This window comes from Cryptotermes secundus, unplaced genomic scaffold, assembly GCF_002891405.2.
Source record: "Cryptotermes secundus unplaced genomic scaffold, Csec_1.0 scaffold1764, whole genome shotgun sequence".
In the NCBI taxonomy this organism is placed as follows: Eukaryota; Metazoa; Arthropoda; class Insecta; order Blattodea; family Kalotermitidae; genus Cryptotermes; species Cryptotermes secundus.
In genome coordinates, this window is record NW_019742006.1 from 70,380 (window position 1) to 87,950 (window position 17,571).

Here is a 17,571-nt window from a genome sequence, read left to right on the forward strand (position 1 = left end):
TCCTCCGGGCCGGATTTGAACCAGCGACCTATGGATAACCATGTCATTATACTCCTCTACAGTCCACCGCTCTACCAACTGAGCTACCAGAGGAACTGCAAAGTGCTGACATCTAGGCCATATAGATGCATGAACTTGGTAAGTCGCTCCGCAGCTGTCAATGGTGCAATGTTCTGTGCGCGAGAGAATATTCACATTGTACTGCTAAATCTTTCAGCTCTGAGAATGCGAGTTATGCACTTACAGTTGCTGTACAAAAGCTTGTTAATGGGTGTAGAAAGAAACAATATGTATTAGACTAATAGAAACAAGAGATTTTTCTGTTGTCCATAACGCCCAGACCTCTATAGGGCACAGCCTCTTACACAATGGGTACCGCGGGTTGTTTCCGTGAAGGTAAAGAGGAAGGGGCGTGAAGCTGGACATTCAACTCCATCTAGTGCAGAGGTCAAGAAAGGTGGAGCTATACCTCCACTCTACCCATATGCCTTCATGGCATGGTGCTTATTTAATCCTAGAGATATTTTTTTTATTGCTAGTGGGGTGGGACTAAGTCCCTTGTACTGCGGCCACTTCTGGCCTATTGTACCAGCCCCAGATGATAGGTGAGGGTGATTATGGAGCAAATGGTTGAGTAAAGATTGGCAGGGGAAACCGAAGTACTCGGAGAAAACCTGCCCCAGCGCCACTTTGTCCACCACAAATCCCACTTGACCAGACTCGGGATCGAACCCAGCCAGCGACTAACCGCTTGAGCTTTGGCGCGGCCTTTTATTCTAGAGATAACTTTTTATATTAGATATTGTAACCGTACGCATCCTTCACGGAAAGTCTTATTTGTTTGTAAGTAACGGTTAAGTTTAGCTGTAGGAATGAGATGCCTCGGAGGGATCATGGTCCTCTGAACTGGCCTTTTGTTGCGAGGGACTGAAGGGAGGTTGGTGAGTCCATTGCGTTCAAGGGGGAGTAGGTATACCTTCCTTCGTCCGTGCCTGTGGGGGTGGAGGACCTGTGGATCGAAGCTTCGAGAAACTTCTAGAAGGTGTGCAGACCGGAAAGGGTCCGTGCATTTGGTCATGAAAACCCCCCAGTGGAAAGTTCGAGATGGCTAAGAACGTGGTTTCTGGAAGAAGCAGCGGGGGTAAGAGTGAGTTAGTGAGTGGAAGCCGGGGAGTCAGTGAGGAGAAGCCAAGTAGTGAGGGTGTTCCTGTGGAACCTGTGCTAGGGGGTTAACCGATCGAGCCCGCATCCAAAAAAACGACGTAAGCGAGCCAACACCCGTGTACCCCTGGGATGTAAGACTCATTCCGCTGAATTTAGTCGAGGCATACACCGCGTCGAAGTGAAGCGTGGGGGGACGGGTGTAATATGAATGAATGTATAAGGGGTGGGCCTTCTCGGCCCTTGCACCGCGACATACAGTGGTCTATATTTGTATTTGGAATAAATGAACGTCAGAGTTTATCTACAGAAAGCAAGATATTATAATTTATAATTACGTGCATAAGTGCAATAAAGTCTCTCATTTTTATTTCTAATTTAAATAAGAACTAAAATTTATAGATGCGAGGCAGTTTTAGTGGGAAATTCGTGAAGTGTACCCAGATGGCATTCCTCTTGCTTAAAGGCTGATCTTGATCTGCATAATTAAGTTTCAAATCTTTAATGAACACGCCATTTTTCAACTAAGAATTTCGAACCATCAATCCCTCGGCTTGCCACTTTCACGCCGGTTTCTTATTCCGCTTATTCGACCCCAAAGTCGCAGAATATATGTTCCTCCGAAACGTCGGTTGACTTTCAATGAACTACACGACGTTATATCCCAGAAGACAGTACTACCCAACATTTATTCTATGCGTTCACCTGATGTTCGGTTAATTAACTTGGCGTCACTGCTGCTTGCTACAGTTCCACCCACAATGCTATAATTACTGCTACAGTCGGAGGCTTAACATCCCAACACAAACCACACGAGCTTATTAGCGCTCCCAATCTTCGCAACATTGCTGCCAACCAGTGGCTGACACATAAACCGAAGCTACGGCTACATTCGAGACTACCTCACGACGAAGATTCTAGGAAAATAAACTACATATATATTTGATCAAATTCATGTCATCTTCAGCCCTTAGTTGCTCTTGTTTTACCGTAAAACAAAATAAAGAAATCTGTGAGCAATATTATTATAAGTTTATTAACTTGAGAGGTATAATTATTAGGTACTGTTTGGTTCAATTAAGCTTTTCAGTTTCTCTTTGCATTTTTGTCAATGATCATTTGTAGGTACAATAAGCGTATTTCTATTTAGGTCAACAGCCATATCTCTTAATGGAACTAAAGTAGGAGAAGGCAAACAGTACAAAGTTACTTGTTACATTTCTTTCTGGCCCTTTATGTCTTCTCTCTTAAGCCCAAATATTCTCCCCGAAAACAAAAACGAAATCCGTGGCTTTAGTCCGTAAGCGAACTATACCGACCGAGCAACCGCCGCTTGTTGGCAAAGTTAGTGCCAAGTTAGAGGGTGTCGAGTGTTGAGCGCAAGGAATCCCCACGGCCGTTAATTTTCGGTTTTCTAGACCGGAGCCACTATTACCTTAAGATAGTTCCTCAGTTATCCTCACGAGGCTGAGTGGACCCCGTTCCAGACCCACTACTTATCAGAAAATTTGGTAGTGCCGGGACCTCTGGATCTGTAGCCAGGAACTCTGACCACTAGACCACAGAGGCGGTCCACTTCGCAAAAAAAAAAATCGTATCTGATTATGTTCCTTACACTTTTTAGGGTTTGTTACATATATTGTTTAAGAAAACGAATTAAAGTCGATGAAAGGACACAGGCATTTGTTTTCTTTTTAGTGCAAGAGCTCCCTCAGGCTATATTTTAAGAAAGTAGATTCGTTCAGAGGCTGTGCATTCGCGACAAGAATATGGCTGCAAAACCGTAACTCGTACACAAGAAAAGAAACCTGAAAATAAATTGCAGGTATTAACCTGTTAAGAAACGTAATGACAAAACTTAGCGGCCTCCGTAGTCTAGAGGTAACGTTCCCACCTCATGACTCGTGGTACGCGGGTTCAAACCCGGCGGAAGTCGTCGAATTTTTAAGGGCGGAAAAATTCAGGGAACAAGTCCTCCGGGAGGGACTTTAAGCCGTGGGTCCCGTGTCGTAGCTTTACGGCACGTAAAAGAACCTCATATCTCCAAAGAAGGTCACTGAGCCAAATTCAAGGACATTTCCCGCCCAACAGTAGTCTCTAACGCCTCTGATAGATGGGGGAAGCATTATAGATACCGCCAAGCCAGTAGAGGCCGAACTCGCTGGCTCGGTCGGGACTGATGGTACGCACCAATATCGGTAGGGTATAGAGACTGGTAGAATATCATAGAGGGAAGCACAATGGACCAATACTGGTCTAAGTGCATGGGGAAACCCACCCTCTCCAAGAACTAACTAACTAACTAATGACAAAATTTTAAAAGAAGCCAGAGTACTGTCCTGCATCAAAGGGAAGCAGTAGCTATAGGAACGGTACTTTGACAGAAGATGATCAACGGGACCTACAATTTAAGCTGATAGAATGGTAAATTAATTCCTTAAAGAATTAGAAAGCTTCAAATTCCGCATATCTTGTAATAGAACTCTGATTCATGGCACTGCGTGGTTAATTTCTTTCCCTGGTTCCATCTTACCAAGAGATCAGACGAAAAATCAGTGGTCTTGACTGACTTACGCAAGAAGACACTGCGGAGGCAACCCAAGAGGGAGGAATTTAGTGGCAGCTGGAGGCACTCGTAAGTGCGCACTAAGGAACGTCATAATTTACACTCTGCACTAAAGACTAAATTGCTGAACATGTAGCACGAATTGGAGAGGTTGGAAAGACATAAGTGTAGATAGGAAGATAATATTAAAACTGATCTCACAGAAGTAGGGCGTGAAGATGAAGTCGGATTCAGCTTGCTCAGGATAGGGTCCAGTGGTGGGCAAATGTGAACAAGATGACCAACTTTCTGGTTCCATAATAGGTGGATAATTTATTGAAAAGGTGAGCGACTGCTAGCTTCTCAAGACAGACTCTGTTTCAAGGAGACAGACTGTTCCAGCTCATTTTGTAGTTCCTGTTATGGCTTCTACTATTGCTCAAAAACTCAGAGGAGGAGGTGTCTCAATATGTTTCACATTTTGCTCAATAACTCTGTGGAAGAAATGTCCCAATATATGTCACATAAAAGGTAAACCTGTCCTTGCGCTTAACTAATTAAGCACAACGCCATGAAGGGGTATGGAGTAGTGGTTGTATAGATCAACATTTTCTTGACCTCGGCACTAGTTGGAGGTGAGTGGTCAGCTTCACTCCCCGGCCGCTTTACCTCCGGGGAAGAAACCCCCGGTGCCCATTGGATAGGAGGCTGGGCGGGCCCCAGAGCCGGTCTGGACGACTTGGAGAAGAGATGCCGGACAGGGCTTTGAGGACTGTTTTCGATCACTTTTGAGTTAGATCATGGCAATAGACGCGACGTATCGCGGCTACTAACAAGGGTATATGTAGTATTAGCAGGCAATGGAGAGAACGTATGAAATGTAAGAGAAAGATGATGGGGAAACGTCGATAGACCGGTAATAGATCCTGGGTCTTAGCCACAAGCCGAGCTTTTCTATTGCACTGTGCAACATACGATCGGATACAGGAAAACCCACGGTTTCTAACATCAATGAAACAGTAAATTGAAACACACTATGTACAGTTTTAAAACAATTTTTTTTAATTATTCCGTTTTTCAGAAAGTTTCTTGAAGTAGTATTGTATTTCAGCATCCTGTTGCATTGACGTATCACTTGTAGTTGCTTCTTCCCTCTATAATGTAAGGTACTTACTTACTTACTTACTTACTTACTCATTGAGCTGAGCCCTTCTTGAGGAGAAGCCATATCTGCAGCTACTCAAGAATTTACCAGCATTTTATGGAACCCGAAGATTCATTATCGTGTTCACAAGAGCCCTCCACTGGTCCCTATCCTGAGCCAGACCAATCCAATCCATACCATCCCATCCTATCTCTCTAAGATCCATTTAATACTGTCCACCCGCCTACATCTTGGTCTTCCCAGTGGTCTCTTTTCTTCTGGCTTTCCCACCAATATCCTATATGCATTCCTCTTCTCCCCAATTCGTGATACATGCCCTGCCCACCTCATCCTCCTTGACTTGATCATTCTAATTACACTTGGAGAAGAGTACAAGTTAATGTAAGTCACAAGGAACACAAATCAACACAAGCTACACATGACCACGTGAGCGGCACAGCCAGTGGGGCACAGAGCAGCCACAGTACAAAACATGCGAAGAACATACATTCCATAGCGCAGAAATTATTAATAATAACAACGACGTACCTTAAGAGTACTACTGACCAAGTGCATAGTACAGTGGATTCCTTAAAAAGGTGTTGCCTGAAGATGACCCTGCGTGGCCTAAACATGTAGCGCATAAACACAGAATGTATATACGTGTATAATGTGACGTGCCGTCTAAAAGTCGGAATATCAGAGTCAGAGCGAGCATCCATTGCTAGGCAATAGCTCGCTAGTCACGTTTCTGCTACAGTAAGAGCAGTGATTGCATCCTTGTCTGGGTGATAATTATAAACATGTTCTCCTTCCTTCCGGCTTTGCCACCAGTATCCTATATGCATTTCTCCTCCCCCCATTCGTGCTACATTCCCTGCCCATCTCATCCTCCTTGACTGAAAAATTGTTACGGAACTGATGAGGAGGCCTGGAAGAGCAACTGAAAGAGGAACAGGGGGAAGGAGCAACTACAAAGTAGACTTACATTCCCTTTACAACAACCCATCACTCCTACATTCATATTTCCAATACATGAGACTGGACCGAGTGTGTAGCCCATCACGCAGGCGCGGCCACAGTGATCCGAGCAGTGGTGGGGAGAACAATACAAGTACTGCAATACTGTTGACGTAATAGAATTACGTCACGACAGGTTATGGTTTTCTGTGAAAAATTATTATAACATGCTGAATGTTCCACACTGCTTCTATTTATGCAGCAATACATCACCCAATACGAATGAAAATAAAACTGCATGAAATGTTTCCCCTTTCAGACATTCGTAGAGAAAATTCTTGAAATAGCTGAGTAATGAAAATATTTGCTTGTGAGGTAATTCTGTTCCAAGGCCACCTGCTATTGCAAGGCAACCCGAAGTTGGTATGGGATGCAATATTTTTTAAATAGACTAGAAAGATAACTTTCAGTCGGATGAAACCCCATTATTATGAGGAATTTTGCGTGATAGCATTCCATTATTATGGCCAGTGTCAGGATAGCATTGGTTCATCAGCCGAAGCTTTTCAGTTGTCCCCAAAAGGAAAGAAGGAAAGTAGTAAGACAGTCCATTAATTATATCAACATTTCTCAGCCAGTGTGGCATGAGTCGAATTGTCTAAGCGTGCAACTACGGGCCTGTAGGCTTATATTTAGCAAGAATTTTAAATTTATGGTAATAAACATTAGATAGCACAATTTGTACAGGGCCTATACATATGCAATCATACAAAACATTCCTGCATACATATACACAGCACACATACATACATGCTGTATGCGTATTTTTACAAAAAGGGTCGAATGATAGCATAATAAGTGAACAATGAACAGGAAGGGATGCGGAAGGAAGCGAACGTAGCATGAATTGAGGTTAGGTTTACTGTCTCGACATTTGCCTATAAAGAGTGAAAAAATTCATGTTATCCGGCCTTAGGCAGAGGTTTGAAGGGTGGATCTCCCGAATATGAAGTAGGAGTGAGTAGTTACTACCGGAGTCGACCATGACTTTCGGTACGCATCTGCGATTTCTACAGACCCAGTGCGTACAAACACATAATGCACAATACAAAAACACCTGATCTGGTATGTCATAAGATACTGAAATAGTAGGGAGTAATTCACTTTACTCCCCCCAAAGGTGTCACCACTTCATCGTGGTGGTGAGGCTTGCGTGACTCTGTGCCGGCGGTAGTTTAACTACCGGTAGGATCACCCATGCCAGAAAGGTCAAAGGGTAGAGTCCAGACTATCCTGTAAAAAGAATTTTGTTCAGAAACCTAACAACCAGCCTCGGATCATCATGCGTGGGTCCATTCCTTTGGCAGCACGCATTGGTTGTGGAGACTGTTTGTAGTGGAGGCCAAGGCTCAGCCAGGGCTGTAGCAACGAGTGGTTAGGTAGGTAGGTAGGTAGGCTTCCCCAACTAAAACACGCCTCAATCGTGTTTGTCAGCTAGGAGGAGCCTGAGACGAGTCGGCACACTGTACAGTCCTTGTAGTCTTCAGGGAAGCAAATCTGCCTCACGAGCCTGACTGTCTTACTCCCAGTCCGAACGAGAATACCGCACAATCCTCTTCGATAATTGATTGTTTCGCGGTTATAAGCATCAAATTTGATGCCAGGCTAACTATGTATGTTGAAATTGGATTAGGGAAAAAACAGCCATAGCCTATTCAAATGTATTATGTCGACCGGAGATATCTTTACGTAGCCTACTGTCCTTGTTTTCGAAAAAAATAAAAGAAGGCTTATGAGATGACCTTGCTGTGAGTCTATGTGCGTCCCCCCACACCAAACGCCTTAAAGCCGGAAAAATAGAGCCAGAAGAGACGGCCATTGCTAGGCAATGGCTCGGTAAACACGTTCTCGCTGCAACTAATACACACCCAACAATAGAAGAACTGTTGGACGAGGTGTTTTCTATGCGGCCCGTGTCGTATTAAATATTCAGCATGTAGTTAGAAGAAAGCACGTGATTAGTTCTGGGGACCAAGGCAGCGCAGTTGGTTGGGGCACTATGCTACAAGTCGGATGGCCGCGGATTCGATTCCCGATGAGGTCATTGGATTTTTCAATTCACCTAATCCTTCCAGCTGCACAGTGGCTGTGGGTTCGACTCAACGCCTAACAGAAATTAGTGCCAAGTGTCTTCCTGGGGGTAAGGGCAGTCGGCGCGTAAAGACTCGCAATTTCACCGCCATCTATGAGCCGACCGTCTAGAAAATATGGCAGCCTCAACGTTTTACATCCCTATGGGCCTCAATGGCCTGTTACAGGGATAACTTTACTTACTTTTACTTACGGTGATGATTTCTTCTCTAAAATGCAAAGTTGTCCCTATACTTAACTAATTAAGCACTACGCCATGAATACGTTTCTTGACTTCGGCACTAGTTGAAGGTGAGTGGTGAGCTTCATGCCTCGGCCACTTTGCCCCCGAGGGAAGAGCCCCCGGTACTCATTGGATGGGAGGTTGGGTGGGCGCTCTGAACGACTTGGAGGAAAGAAAATTCTTGACCCTACCGGAATTCGAACTCTGACCCCTCAGTCGTCCAACTCGTAGCCAGTCGCTATACCGACTGCGCTATCCCAGTTCGATTAGTTCTTCTAAGAACTTATTAATTTCCTTTTTCCTCCTTTCTTTCTGTTTTCTTTCATGAAAAGGCTCATGATAGCCAGTTCCCTTGTTGAAACTCAAACGGAATCCTTGCAACCTTTCAGATATGGCGTATGTACTGTGCTCAAGGCACCTGAAATATTATATTTACCTGGCGAATTTAAATAAAGCCTACGTGTAAATCGGCTCAAATGTTAAGCGGGCTTACGCGGTGCATACAGAGCGCCTAATATCTGATTTAGCAACATACTGAATGTAAACAAAAAACTCCGTGGGTTTAGTCCGCAAGCGAACTATACCGACCGAGCGACCGCCGCTTGCAAACTTTAGCGAATAGAGAGTGTCACGTGGTCAGCGCAACGAATCCCCAATGCCGTTAATCTCGGTTTGCTAGACCGAAGCCGCTGTTTCCTTGAAATAGCTCCTTAATTATCCTCATGAGGCTGAGTGGACCCCGTTCCAGAGCTACTACTCCTTAGAAAATCTGGTAGCGCTGGGAATCGAACCCGGACCTCTGGGTCTGTAGGCAGGAACTCTGACCACTAGACCACAGAGGCGGACGTACTGAATGTAAAGTGGCTCAAATATGACGTAGGCCTGTGTATGTGTTGTGAATTTTGACGGTCCCAAATACTTTCTGCTTGTAAGGTGCTTTATATTGAAGAATAAAATGATTGGTCTACAGGGTCGTTAGTTGTTTGTTGTACATTCTGCATGTTGTTATGCAAGCAAACGGAGGATCCGCCTGTTTATACAGAGACATGGATGTCATTAGCATTCCTGCATGATGACGTGCGTGCTAATTAACACCATGATTTTCGTATTACGAGCCAGATTTGCGTTCCGGCGGGCCCTATATCGAATGCTGCCTGTTTAGTGGGTTTTTTTTTAGTCCCTACAAATCCAGGTAATACCCCTAGCCTCTAATGCACGCTGAAAATTGAGCGGATAAATTGATTTGGGACAATTATGAACCCTATTTTACGTGTGGCTCAAATGAAATCACTGAGACTAGCTCTTTCTAATGGGCCCAGCTGAGTAGCTCTATCTTGCCCCATCCACCTGAGGACGGAGACAGATCCAGTCTCCGAAACGTTGTGGTTTTTGTCTTGTATATACCAGACGATGGATAAAGTCCAAAATAAACCTTATAGTTCTATACCTATTTTACGTGTAGATTAAATTAAATTTTTTCACATTTTATAAAAACGGCTAATCGTAGAAAAGAATGGGTTAGTAGCAAGAAATAAATATCTTACAAAGCTCTAAAAATTTTATTTTAAATAGTTTTCTATAATGTGCACATATAATAAAGATATTGCGGTACTAAAGAAGAATGAAGTATTTCTTTATTCAGGGGAATGTGTGTAAAATGAGTTATCTTTGTTAACGATATTGCAAGATAATTTATGCCTTCATCCAACTTTACCTGTTGGCAGTATAAAATAATTACATATGTATGAAATGCAGTACCATATATACAAGTATGGTATGAATTTATGCAGTGCAAAACATTGCGTTGCCGGTCACGGTAGCCGAGCCGTCTAACGCATGTACTGTCTTCGCTCGCTTAGAAACCGGGATCGTGGGTTCGAATCCCACTCAGGGCATGGATGTTTAGTTTGTATGTGTGCGTTTTTCTGTGACGAGCTGACCACCCGCCCAAGGAGTCCTACCGTATGTGTAAGATCTAGATAAACCGAAGTGAACGGAGAAGTTCGCGGAGGTAGGCCTAGGCCCACTGGGGCTGTAGTGCCAAGGACAAAAGAACATTCCGTTATATAGCTGTTTTCTGCAAATTAGAACAGTAGACCTACTGCTATTTCTGTGTTATCCCCGTTAATAAAATAATTATTTGAAATTAACGAGCAAGTGTACAAAATACAGCACGGACACACGGCCCCAAATGCGTAGATATTCTACTGTATCTTGACCTTCAAGATAGAATTGCGTCATTACAATGACGCAATAGTCACGATGTTTCCTGACCCCGTCTCCAGTGTTGTCCTACATACAATTAGCTATGCACCAAGACAGGGGTGGACAGTTCTGACATTTTTCGAAGACGCATGACGCAGAAGGTCAAGGATCTTATTTTCCTACTATTTTGCATTATTGTATGTGAGCTCAGCAGAAATTTCTCTTTAAATATCTCAAATACTGTTTATTGCACAAAAATGGGGATCTTATATAACATACGGTGGTCATCAATACAGTCTACAGCTTTTACTTGAAATATAATTCGATATTAATGAAATGAAAAGGCGAGGAGTCCCTTCTGTAAATTGTAAAACAGTTGAGCGCATTACTCGGCGCCGGTTTGTGAAATGTCAAAAATTTCACTTCACGTGAAATTTCTTTTTACAAAAGAACAAGCACAAGACGAAGGTAGTTTTTCTCTCTTTGAGTATGTACTTTGAAACTGAAGGAGGTTTCCTCTGTTTGATTCTTGCTTTTAATATGCACACACGGCAAGGACTTTCTCAGAAACTACACTTAGCGTTTCGACAAATAGCGTTCGAAGTGAAATACACTTATAATTGCGTCATTTTATAAATCCGGTCTAGAAAACCGAGATTAACGGCCGTGGGGATCCGTTTCACTGACCACGTGACACCCTCTATCCGCTAAAGTTGGCACTAACATTAGAATTAAACCCGTTCGAATCAAGGCAGAAGGCTAAAATTCTGAACCTTTTAACAGTCTCTCCTGTTGGAAGCCGAAACAATATCTTGAAAGAGCAGATGACCGTTTCCTTTCCAGTACAGCGTTGTTCACGTGTGGACCAGCTTAAAGTTCGGTAACCCGTTATAAGTGAATTCTGTGTCCACACCTTATACAGTTTTGCAGAAGCCGCCCATGCTCGCTGACACCATGGCAGTATCGACAGGTTACCAGGAAGGTAGAGGCCAAGACTATTAGAATTCACAGATTGATGCATAAGCCACAAAGACAGTACTCCGACTACTGTTTCCGGAACTCATTTGCACATTTGTGTAAAAAAAAGCCACTTTTGGTAACTGATTTTCAGAAGACAAACGAGTAGCATAGTACAAAATACAACTATCTGCAGCGTCTGATACAAAATATGTTTTACGATGTGTTACACAATTAACGAAATACAAAGAATGACGTTCCTATGCAGTAACAGAATCACGGAAGTAAGTTACTTAGATTTTAATGGCCGCGCCATAGCTCAGGCGGTTACTCGTGGCGGCCCGGGTTCGGTCATATGGGACTTGTGGTGGACAAAGTGGCATTGGAGCAAGTTTTCTCCGAGTACTTCGGTTTCCCCTGCCAATTCTCATTCCGCCGACTGCTCCACACACATCATCCATCATCCGGGGCTGGTAGAATAGACCAAATAGTGGCCGACGTACGAAGTGGACTCAGCCTCACCCTACCCGAAGAAAAAAAAATAGATTTTATGTTGGTAATTGTAATGAAGTCCGTTGCGCTGACCGCGCGACACCCTCTATCCGCTAAAGTTGGCACTAACTTCGTCGACAAGCGGCGGTTGCTCGGTCGGTATAGTTCGCTTGCGGACTATAGGCCACGGAGTTAGTTAGTTAATCGTAACGAAGTGTTGGAATTGCGGAACGCGGCTTGGGAACCACTGTCTCAAATCTTTCAGTTCATGGTGAAGCAGAGAGGGAGTGTGGGGTGTGGTGGGAAAATGCAATAAGCGCTGCATGCCTTTATGTGCTAAACTTAACAGGAATTAGCACATGGCTTCTGCACTTGCGCATTCCTCGCGTTTTTGTCTACTGCAGCCATAAACTGCTAATGCTATAATTAGCTACAACATAAGAAACCGACAGCCAACTTGAAGTTAAGTGATGTTGCGTAGTCTGGTGTAAGTTTACCGACATTTCGCACGTACGTACTGCCTCCATCTTCAGGATCGAAGAGTAAACTGAGCAACAAGAAATTAATCAGGAAACGTTAGGGATTGTGTCACATCCCGGAATACGTTTAGTCATCTTCACAGTCGGAAAGCCGGGATAGCTCAGTTGGTATACCGACGGGCTACAGACTGGCCGACCGAGGTTAGATTCCCGGAAGGGGCAAGAATTTTCTCTTCTCCGTAGCGTCCAGACCGGCTCTGGGGGACGCACAGCCTCCTATTCAATTGGTACCGTGTGAGTTCTTTCCTTAGTGGTAAATCGGCCGGGGCTTGAAGCTGAACACTCACCTCCACCTAGTGTCGAGGTCAAGAATGGTGGAGCTACACCTCCACTCCCCGATGTATCTTCATGGAATGGTGCTTAATTAATTAAGCACAGGAACAACCTCACTTTTACCTCTCTTCTCTTCATAATGACCGCCACAAGAATCCAAATTCTCACATACGTAAGCTGTAATTTATGCTGAAGCTACTCTGTGTAACGTTCGAAGATGTTTTGGCTTGCTCTTCGAGCTTGAAGATGGAGACTAGCACTTTCTTCCGAACCACCGGACAATATTCTTCATAAGTCACCCTTCCCCCTCTCCCCATTTTAGCTTTTTTTTTTGTTGCTAGTGGGGTGGGACTAAGTCCCTTGTACTGCGGCCACTTCTGACCTATTGTACCAGCCCCAGATGATAGGTGAGGGTGATTGTGGAGCAATTGGTGGAATGAAGATTGGCAGGGGAAACCGAAGTACTCGGAGAAAACCTGCCCCAGCGCCACTTTGTCCACCACAAATCCCACTTGACCAGAGCCGGGATCGAACCCGGGCCGCCGCCGTGGGAAGCCAGCGACTAACCGCTTGAGCTCTGGCGCGGCCAATTTTAGCTTAACTAGGCAAGTACTGCTGATACTTAAGAAACTAGGACGTCATTTCCGGTTCGTGTGGCAAGTTGGCGTAGTGGAAATGCATTCGGTATCGAAGTCCGCCAGGTACCAGTTATCCTGACGAATAGGTTTCGTGAGCTTTCTCTGTTCATCCATGCGAATGCCTTTGAATAAGCCACAATCGCTTTCGTCCAAAGCCCTTCCGTGGTCATCCATGGTCATCTTACACCATTCAGCGCTAAATGACGTCAGCACAGGATATGGCGTCATAACAAAAACAAACTGATACACTCAGAGTTACTGGGTTTTCGGACTTCGTCCATCGTCCGATATTATAAAAAAAACTAGAAAAAACAGAGTTTTGGGAACTGGTGAAACAGACCCAGTTTCCGAAAAATTGCGTTTTCTAGTTTAACTGACGCTGGTAAACAGACAGGGCCGATCACAGTGGCCGCGCGGTCTATAGCATAAAGTGTTTTCGCTCGCTCGAGCACTGGGATCGTGGGTTCGATTCCCACTCAAGGCATGGATGTCTGTGTATAAGTAGCGGCCTTGAGACGGGCTGATCCCCCGTTCAAGGGGTCCTACCGACTGTGTAAATGATCCAGTAACTGAGAAAGCTGCCAAGGTCCAACAAAGGGCCCTAGAGCCATAGATAGATAGAGCTACACCAGTTGGTAGATTCTGAGGAGGTGATAATGATTACTGAGTTATTTAAGAACGCTGTTTCAACTGTACGTATCGAAGAGCATCAGATGAGACGATGAGATATTGGTCATTACTCAAGCGGGGTTTCCATACTACGGGCCCGCTTGGAGATATTGCACCATTAATCTGCTGGAGGGACTGAGAAAGGTAGAATGAAACGAGATATTGATATTCCGTCCCTTCTGTTCGCTTCACATCCTGCAGTCATACTCTTAATACTAATTTTCATATTAGCCCTTCATACCTTACATCTTCTGAGTGATCGCATTTGAACGGGATCCGATCCCTTCATCCCAGTTAGGGCGTATCTCGTGAGGAACCGTGTAAATGAAATCGTGTTGTTGACAAATGTAACGTGCGTCCACAGGCCCTTTTTGTGGGGCGCCAAAATTTGGAGACAAATTAAGGCATAGCGCCGAAAGAATTCGAATTGGCATAAATATCTCCGCTGCAGTTTATGCAGTCGTGACAAACCACGGCCCCCGTCTATTATATACCGTAATTCATTATCCTGCCGGTCTCGGTATCCGAGCAGTCTAAGGCACGCACTGTCGTCGCTCGCTTGGAAACCGGGATCGTGGGTTCGAATCCCACTCAGGGCATGGATGTTTAGTTTGTGTGTGTGCGTTTTTCTGTTTGTGTACAGGTAGAGGCCTTGCGACGAGCTGATCACCCGCCCAAGGAGTCCTACCGAATGTGTAAGATCTAGAAAAACCGAAGTGAACGGAGAAGTTCATGGAGGTAGGCCTAGGCCCACTGGGGCTGTAGTGCCAAGGGGGGGGAAATTCATTATCCTACGTCAGACAGCGTTTGTTGACGTATGGAAGGGAGGCCCCGCCCCCACACGTCTTGATGGGTATTCCTCCAGCCACGTACATATACATGTATATATATCATAAACGAGCAGCATAGTTCAACAGTTCAACCATCTTTTTATGCCTTTCCATGGAAGCTGGTGTCCACCCAGCCTCATATACAGTGGATAAAGGGTGTTGTTTCGCCGGGGTTAAAGCGGAAGGGGCGAAAAGCTGATCTTCCTGTGGGGTAAAGGGCGTCTTGCGCGTAAGGCTGACAACCTTACCGCCATCTGTGAGCCGATGGTCTAGAGAAAATGTGGGAGAAGCATCAAGACATGAGGTAAAAGACGCAGTTTTGCCTCACTCGTGATTCTTCAGCATGAAGCTGATGTTAGCATCATGACTGAGACCGATGTACGGCGGTTTTCAAAATCTCATCCATTTCAACTGTGCTCCTTTCTTTGCGTCATGTCGCAGACATCGTGTCTTGACTGTTACATGTCTTGACGCATGCCGGTGTGGGGCCTACCTAAGGTACGAACTGCCTTCGCCCGCTTCAACACGAAAGGGTCGGAGGTTCGAATCCCACTCGAGGCATGGATGTCTGTGTGCGTTTATTCTGTGTTATATTGTTATATATAGTGGCCTTGAGACGGGCTGATCCCCCGTCCAAGGAGTCCTACCGACTGCGTATAGGATTAGAAAACCGAAAAGGCTACCAAGATCCAAAGGGCTGTACAGCCACAGAGGAAGTGTGAGATGAGTATTGTGCATACGGTTAATGAAACACAATAGAACTGCAGTCACATAACAGGATGCAAACGGTATAATGATCATTGTTTACTGTCGTCGTATTATGTGACACTACACAATCTGAGCTATTGACAAAAAACCCTCCGTGGCTTTAGTCCGCAAGTGAACTATACCGACCAAGCGACCGCTCGGCGAAGTTCGTGATAATTTTAGCGGACAGAGGGTGTCGCGTGGTCAGCGCAACGGATCCCCACGGCTGTTAATCTCGGTTTTCTAGACCGGAGCCGCTACTTTTCAATTCAGGTAGCTCCTCAGTTATTCTCACGAGCCTGAGTGGACCCCGTTCCAGACCCGATATTTCTCAGAAAATCTGGTAGCGCCGGGAATCGTACCCGGGACGTCTGGATCTGTAGCCAGGAACTCTGACCTGACAACCTCGCTAAAGAAACCATTAATAAATATAAGTCTAAATAAATGTAAAAGGGACTCTGCTACCCAGAGAAGGCAGGAGGAGGATGTTCTGAAGGTTGCCTAGTTGAAGGTACTATAATCGTAGCACAGAGACTGAAGAAACACGGGAAATCTCTGTCAGGATAACTGGTGTCCTGTTGAGCCTCCAATCTAGGACTACAGAGAGTGACGCTCCTTTGGTTGATTCATGAAATTATATCCGCGTTACATCTTTCTGTCTACCAGGACCTCTCGAAACGTTAAGGACTTCACAACACAACCCGCAAAGAGATGTCTTTTGTTTGGCTTCGAGCAGAATTAAAGAGAGCCAGTGACAAAATATTGACAGACTCTCGGGGTTAACAACCGGTTATTGACTTCAAATTTTTTTTCATGTATTACACAAGAAAAGCTTAAGTGAAATTAGTGTTTAACTCTTTGTTTTGTGCCCCTTGACTGGGAGCTCACTTTCCTTCGCAATTAGTACAGCAGCAGCATTTCAGATGTCATGATGGTTCTTGAGATGAGGATCCATTCCGGCCGTCAGGAAAAATAAGACAAATACTTTGATACTGACTTGTGACTTTAGCACATCAGTACTTTATACAAACCAAATATTAAAACGCACAAGAGTGGAAAGTATTTCTCCAGTTTGGAGTACACAGTTTTTCATATATGTTCTTTGGTTTTAGCCTATTTTCCTTATTTTTAAAAAATAAAAGTAGGCTTATGCTATGAGTATGAGGGGTGAGTCATAAAACTGGCCCTAGCACTGCGACGTTCAATGGTCTATTGTTCTTAGGCTTATGCTATCTCCATTCTGTCTGTCTGTGAACCTCCCTCACCATTGACTTTTGAATGCTTGACCCAGTCTTTATGAAACACGGTATGCATATCATGGCACATGAGCTCATTTCAACGGCGTACTTTATAAGTTCCTCCCACCAGTCTGTGTGTCTCTATGAATATCCCTCCTAACGTTGCTAGGCAATGGCTCGGTATACACATTCCCGCTGCAACGAACACACGACAACGAAGAACTGGCGGTGTTGTTTTCCACGTGTTCCGAGTCGTAGGCGATCAGTTCTTCCCAGAAAAATGAAAGTAGACTTGTGCACATTCCATCCTCTGTCTCTCCCCCATTACATTTTGAATGCCTGAAGGTGCGGCCGCACAGAGCGCTACGCTATGTTCGCTACGTACTCTTTGTACGCTATGTTCGCTACACCGCGTGGCCACACAGAAAGCTGTGTTTGGTACGAAACTGCTCAGTCTTGAATGAGATGTTGGCCGACAGCGTGCCGTGGGTGGGGGCCAGCGATCATTCCGACGATGAGCTTTTGCTGTTACTTTCCTTGTGTAAACCTAAAAGGAAATGGGTGCATGGCGTGAACTTAAGAAGGACAAAGTCTGGTGAATTTCATCATCTGATAAAGCAGTTACGTGAAGATGAAGTTAAATTTAAAGAATATTTCCAAACAGGGGCGGCCCGTGTATACGCACTGCGGAACTGCAGCACCCCCAATTTCCACTTGATATTATCGATAACATTTATATAATGAGTCCTTTTCTCTTTAATTCTTTCTTTATACTTGTACAATACAATATATAATCCTT

General features: G+C 44.6%; 1 non-coding gene across 1 annotated transcript; it reads right to left on the reverse strand.

The window, feature by feature from the left end:
- Trnay-gua lies at positions 1 to 93 on the reverse strand. Its single transcript has 2 exons — positions 57 to 93; positions 1 to 36 (listed from the first exon to the last, which is right to left on the reverse strand). It is a non-coding gene; the product is annotated as a tRNA-Tyr (tRNA).
- Positions 94 to 17,571: the final 17,478 nt, after the last annotated feature.